General features: G+C 46.8%; 2 pseudogenes; one reads left to right on the top strand and one right to left on the bottom strand.

Moving 5' to 3' along the window:
* Positions 1 to 256: 256 nt before the first annotated feature.
* LOC103285059 (aspartate aminotransferase, mitochondrial-like) lies at positions 257 to 1,196 on the top strand (annotated as a pseudogene).
* A 1,503-nt stretch (positions 1,197 to 2,699) lies between these two features.
* Positions 2,700 to 3,622, bottom strand: LOC103285060 (bcl-2-like protein 1; annotated as a pseudogene).
* Between the last annotated feature and the right edge of the window lie 2,397 nt (positions 3,623 to 6,019).

Raw genomic sequence — 6,019 nt, 5'->3', positions numbered from 1 at the left:
CAGTGAAGGTCATAACAAGAAACAAGGAAGGGCATTTCATAATACTAAAGTGATTGATACAACAAGAGGATATAACTCTGGTAAACATATATGCACCCAATGCAGGAACAACCAAATACATAATAAAATAAAATAAAATAAAATAAAATAAAATAAAATAAAATAAAATAAAATACCCACACATCTGGAAGATATCAAGGGGGAGATTGACAGCAATATGATCATAATAGGGGATTTTAATACCCCATTGACATCACTGGATCCCATCCTGGGAGTCACAGAAGCCTTTAAAAGAGACACCAACAGCAAAAAGATGAATCTGGGAGTTGATGCCTACCGGGATGATAATGGAAAGCCTTACGTGTTCCCTAGTATCGGGAAGGCAGAGGCCCAGATTGCTGCAAAAAACCTGGACAAGGAATACCTGCCCATTGGGGGACTGGCAGAGTTTTGTAAGGCACCTGCAGAGCTGGCCCTGGGCGAGAACAGCAAAGAGCTGAAAAGCGGCCGTGCAGACCATTTCTGGAACCGGGGCCTTAAGGGTGGGAGCCAGTTTTCTGAAAAGATGTTTCAAGTTCAGCCGAGATGTCTTTCTGCCCAAACCGACCTGGGGGAATCACACGAAAGGATGGCTGGGCTGTGTGCCACTTCATCGAACAGGGCATTAATGTTTGCCTCTGCCAGTCCTATGCCAAGAACAGGGGCTTATACGGTGAGCGTGTGGGAGCCTTCACTGTGGTCTGCAAAGATGCCGATGAGGCCAAAAAGGTCACAGTTGAAGATCTTGATTTGCCCCATGTATTCCAACCCTCCTGTCAACGGGCTGGATCGCCTCCACCTTCTGAAAAAGACCCGATCTGCGAAAGCAATGGTTGCAGGAAGTGAAAGGCATGGCCGACCGCATCATTAGCATGTGGACCCAGATGGTCTCCTCCCACAACTGGCAGCACACCACCGACCAGATTGGCATGTTTTGTCTCACAGGACTGAAGCCGGAGCAGGTGGAGCAGCTGACCAAGGAGTGCTCGGTCTACATGACAAAGGACCGCTGCATCTCCGTGGCAGGGGTCACCTCCGGCAACGTGGGCTACCTTGCCCATGCCATTCACCAGGTCACCAGTGATTTCCCTGATGAGAGGAAACAGAGACCACCTCCCTGCCGACCTCTGCTGCTGTGAGATGCACAGGGAGGAAGAGGGAGGGTGGGTGGTGGTGGGCGGATCCTTTCTTTCAACCACAGTGCTTAAAACTCAGCGTTGGAATGGTTTCTCCGCAAAGGATGTGTAGGGAACTAGGCAGAGCCATCTGTGGCTGGTGCGTGGAACTTCGTGGCTCTAAACCAAAATCGCCCTCATCTGTGTATCTCCAGCTTTTCCGAAAGAGTTTACATGTACAGGAACGTCTCATAGCCAAAAACCTGTCAATCACACCATTGCAACATTCCAGAAGCTTTAACCAAAGCACCTGATGGTGTCAACGCCACGTATTTGAGCCTCTGTGACAAGACCTGATTCCAGCAATAATGGTCAGCCTCACATTTGTGCTCCCGGATGGAGCAGCCTCGCCAACAGACCACATTACGGAAATCGTGCTTCGTGAAAGCCAGCGTTTTGGCTGCCATTGCAACAAGGAACACAAAAAGATGCTATTTCCTGTCTTAAGAAAAAAGGAGAGGAGGCTCTTCCTCTTGACTTACTTGGGGGCATTTCAATGTCCCCTTCTCTTCATCAGCACTGTTCTTTTCCACAGGCACAAAGATCTATAACCAGCCTAGATTTTCACCCTCCTCTACTGCTTGATTGACCATCAACCCCGCCCTGTAGCATTTACTCATTTGAAGAATGAAGAACATAATTTACTGCTCACCCCACACCCTCACCTTTCTCAACAAAGAATGGTGGAGAATGGTTAGCAGATTATTGCAGCAACCTCTTCAGTGATGGCTTGTCTCCCTCGGGGATGTTGCCTCTGCCCAGTTGGACCTTGTACCTTAGTGCAGTGTTGTTGTGCAGCCACTCCTCTCCAGTCCCAAGTCAGGTGAAGCGGGGCTGAACCAGGCAAGAGGATATTCAGGTTTTGGTTTTAACCTTCGTGTGTTCCAGCTGGGGTCGGGCTTCATTCACCCTTTAGAAAGATAACCACCATCTACTCTAATTGTGTAGACTTACTGCAGCCTGGTTTCTCTGTTACAATAAAGTTACTGTGACCAACCCCCACCCCACCCCACCCCACCCCCAAAATAAAAAGAAAGAAAGAAATGATCAATTCTGAGGCCGCAAACATGAAAACAAAGGCAATCTAGTCTCTCTGGGGGAAAGGGTTGGAAAACTGTCTGGCTCCCTGGCAGGAAAGCATTCTCGAGAGGCCATGGAGTAAGGGGGTTTCACCAACAGGCAGGGTCGTTCCTACCCCAGCCACAAACTCCCACACACCTGCCAGCTTCCATGGCGCAGATTTGGGGAACCTGTGGGTTTCGAGCAAGGAGAACTGAGGTGGAGGCGGGGGAAGGCAACTCTTACAGAAGTATAGGAGATTCTAGAAAACTAATTGTGGGGGCCCAGGTCTAGGTCCAACCCTGTGATATGTAGGGTGCTCATGGGCCGCATGTAGTGGTTCTCCTGGTGGCAATGGTGGCTGAAAGGAGGGACATGGTGGGGGAAGGACAGGTGTGTGAGGGTGAGTGGGTGGTCAGGATCTGGTCATTTCCAACTGAAGAGTAAGCCCAGCAGAACCATGCCAGCCACAGACATGCCCATTAGGAACCAGAGGTTGAAGCACTCCTAGTCCTTCAGGCTCTTGGCCACTGAACTGTTCTCGTAGATTCCACAAGTGTCCCAGCCGCTGTTCTCCTGGATCCAAGGCTCTAGGCGGTCATTCAGTAAGTGGCCTTCCAAGTTGCATTCGACTCAGCAATACCTGCATCTCCTTGTCTGTGCACTCCACCCACAGTGCCCCTCCCAGGGAGGAAAAGGCCACCATGCGACCCCAGGTCACCCCATCCAGGGAGGGTTCACTCACTGTTTGCTCAAAGCTCTGCTACGCTGTCCCTGGGGTGATGTGGAACTGGGATGTCAGGTCACCGAATGCCTGCTGGTACTTCAGTTCAAATGCATCGCCTGCCCCCCTCAGGGCTGGCGTCACCCCTGCCATGAGAAACATTCTTTGGGTTTCATTAGTATGACATTTTTTAACTTAGGAAAGTTTGTCTCTTGTTAATAACTAGCCTAAAATTACAATATCAAAAGAATGTCTCCTGCAAAATATGCATTTCATATGTGTTCATGTTTAAAAACAAATGTCAAAAAACCATCAAAATATTTTAACATTTAGGAGATATTTGTATGATTGGCTTGAATATATTCTGCTTAGTCAAAACCGCCCAGGCATCCAAGCTCCTGCTGTGGACAGTGGCTCCCTTCACCACGGGCTGTCCGCCAGGTGCCAGGATGGGTTGCCATCGATGGCCCTGGGGTCTCCATCTCTGATTCAGTCCCTTCTGGGGCCTCAGTTCTGTTCTTTTCCACATCACTACACTGACTCCAGCTGCATTCTTTCTGGGAAGCTTGTAGAAGAGCAAGTCAAGCACCAGCTCCCAGCTGCTCTGAGACATATTTGTAATAGGGACGGGCTCCACTGGGCCATGGTCCAAAACACGTGCTCACTCACTGAGTCTGGTCTCTGGTTACTGGTTGTCTTCTGAGATCCAAAGCCAAGATAAGGTTCTGAAGGGAGAGAAAGAGCTGCAAGCCCAGCGAGTCATGGGGGCCACATCCCCCCGACCCCCGGCCCTGCCTTCATCAGCCAGGTCTTTTCCAGATGCTAGAGCTCTTCTCAGCCAAGTTCTATGCCCACTGACCCAGGCCAGCCTACTTGATTGATGGCTCCCTCCATCTCTTTTGAACGAACTGGCCTCAATTTCCCCTGAAGAGACCCAGGGAACTTGCAAACTCAGTCACTTCTGGTGCCACGGCACCACACGCAAGCCCCGTATTTCATTACTGTAGACAATACAATAATCCTATCTAATAAAAGAGTAATATGCAAATGGACCATCACTCCAACACACAGATGGCTGCCCCCATGTGGGCACAAGATGGCCGCCACAAGATGGCCAGCAGGGGAGGGCAGTTGGGAGGGACCAGGCCTGCAGGGGAGAGCAGTTGGGGGGGACCAGGCCTGCAGGGGAGGGCAGTTAGGGGTGACTAGGCTGGCAGGGGAGGGCAGTTAGGGGCAATCAGTCTGGCAGGGGAGCAGTTAGGCATCAATCAGGCTGGCAGGGTAGTGGTTAGGGGGTGATCAGGCTGGCAGGCAGAAGCAGTTAGGGGCAATCAGGAAGGCAGGCAGGCGAGCAGTTGGGAGCCAGCAGTCCCTGATTGTGAGAGGGATGTCCGACTGCCCGTTTATGCCAAACAGGCAGATTGGAGTGGGTGCAAGCTGGGCTGAGGGACACCCCCCCGCCCCGTGCACAAATTTCGTGCACCGGGCCTCTAGTCACAATATAATTTAGGATGCTGTAACAGAGATATACTAAAATGAGGTAGAAGCTTGTTTCTCTTTTAAGTAATAGCTGAAAATACAAGCTTCTACACTAGTACAGAGGCTCTGCCATGTCTGGTATCCAGGCTTCTGTTTCCCAAATATGCGAAGGTGGTAAGTTTTCTTCTGTATACTCAAGAGAAGGGAGAAAGGGGAAAAATGACAGAATGTCCTTACCATTTAAAGCACAACCAGGAAGGTGCAACCACAATTTCTACTCATACTCTATTTAGCTAAGATTGGTTGCATGATCATATATGGCTGCAAAGAGGGCAGAGAAATCTAGTGGTTATTGTGAAAAGCTTTGGCCAAGCCAAATCATGGTTGCTATCCTATGGGAGAGCAGATAGTAATAGATATAGTTTCTTTGTTTTGGTTTCCCCCAAAATAAATGCTGATACAGAAGGAGATTTTAGATAGTGATCTCAGGAAGCAAAAATAAGGACATGGGTAAAAGTAAGAAGAAAACTTCAAAATAATAAAGCATCAGTAAGCAGTTCACTTCTTTGGACCATGGGGTTCTAGTCCTATGGGTACACTCAGCGAAACAATATGAAGCATACCTCAGAGCCATCCCATCTGAGAATAAGAGGCTGAGGCAGTTATTCCCGACACCCATCCCCATTGGTTGAGTGTTGCCTGTAAGGATATTCACGTTCTCATGCACCCATGTGCCATAGAACAAGCTTGCCCTGTGACACAGAACATCCTCAGGCAAAGAGAAAAAGAATTACATCCAACTGAGGTAGGAAGCCAACAGCACATTGGACATTTTACAGCTTTTGCTGGCAATCTCAGGTGAGTCACTGATATGGGACTCCATCAATATTTACAACAGGCAAAAAATGAGCATTCTTTGGGTTTCATTAGTATGACATTTTTTAACTTAGAAAAGCTTGTCTCTTATTAATAACTAGCCTAAAATTACAATATCAAAACAATGCCTCCTGCAAAATATGCATTTCATATGTATTCATGTTTAAAAATAAATGTCAAAAAACCGTCAAAATATTTTAACATTTAGGAGATATTTGTATGATTGGCTTGAATATATTCTGCTTAGTCAAAACCAATTTTATCAGGCAGTCACCTTTTAAGAGCAGAAATTGCATATTCTAGTACTTTTGAAAATATGACAAGTATGGTTTCAGAGTTAATATTAACTATCATGCCTTTATTATAGTTTTCCCAGCATTCTGATCTGTACATATTAATACTTTGATGTATTATTATATTATAATATTATTATAAAACATTTATAATATAAATATTCTCCTATTATTATAAAACATTTGAGGACAAGATAGTTGTTGTATAACCTTTCTAATACTCATGGAGAAAAATCTACCCATTGTTCTCAATGAGTATTCAATTAAGGCTTGCAAAACTGAAAATGATCTCCCATTTTAAACTTCACTCACAATGAATAATGAATAAAATCATAAATCCTACCCCTGCAAATAGAAGTCTCTGACAGTGAATA

This window comes from Eptesicus fuscus, chromosome 2 (assembly GCF_027574615.1).
Source record: "Eptesicus fuscus isolate TK198812 chromosome 2, DD_ASM_mEF_20220401, whole genome shotgun sequence".
Lineage (NCBI taxonomy): Eukaryota > Metazoa > Chordata > Mammalia > Chiroptera > Vespertilionidae > Eptesicus > Eptesicus fuscus.
This window is presented reverse-complemented; position numbering and strand designations above follow the sequence as displayed.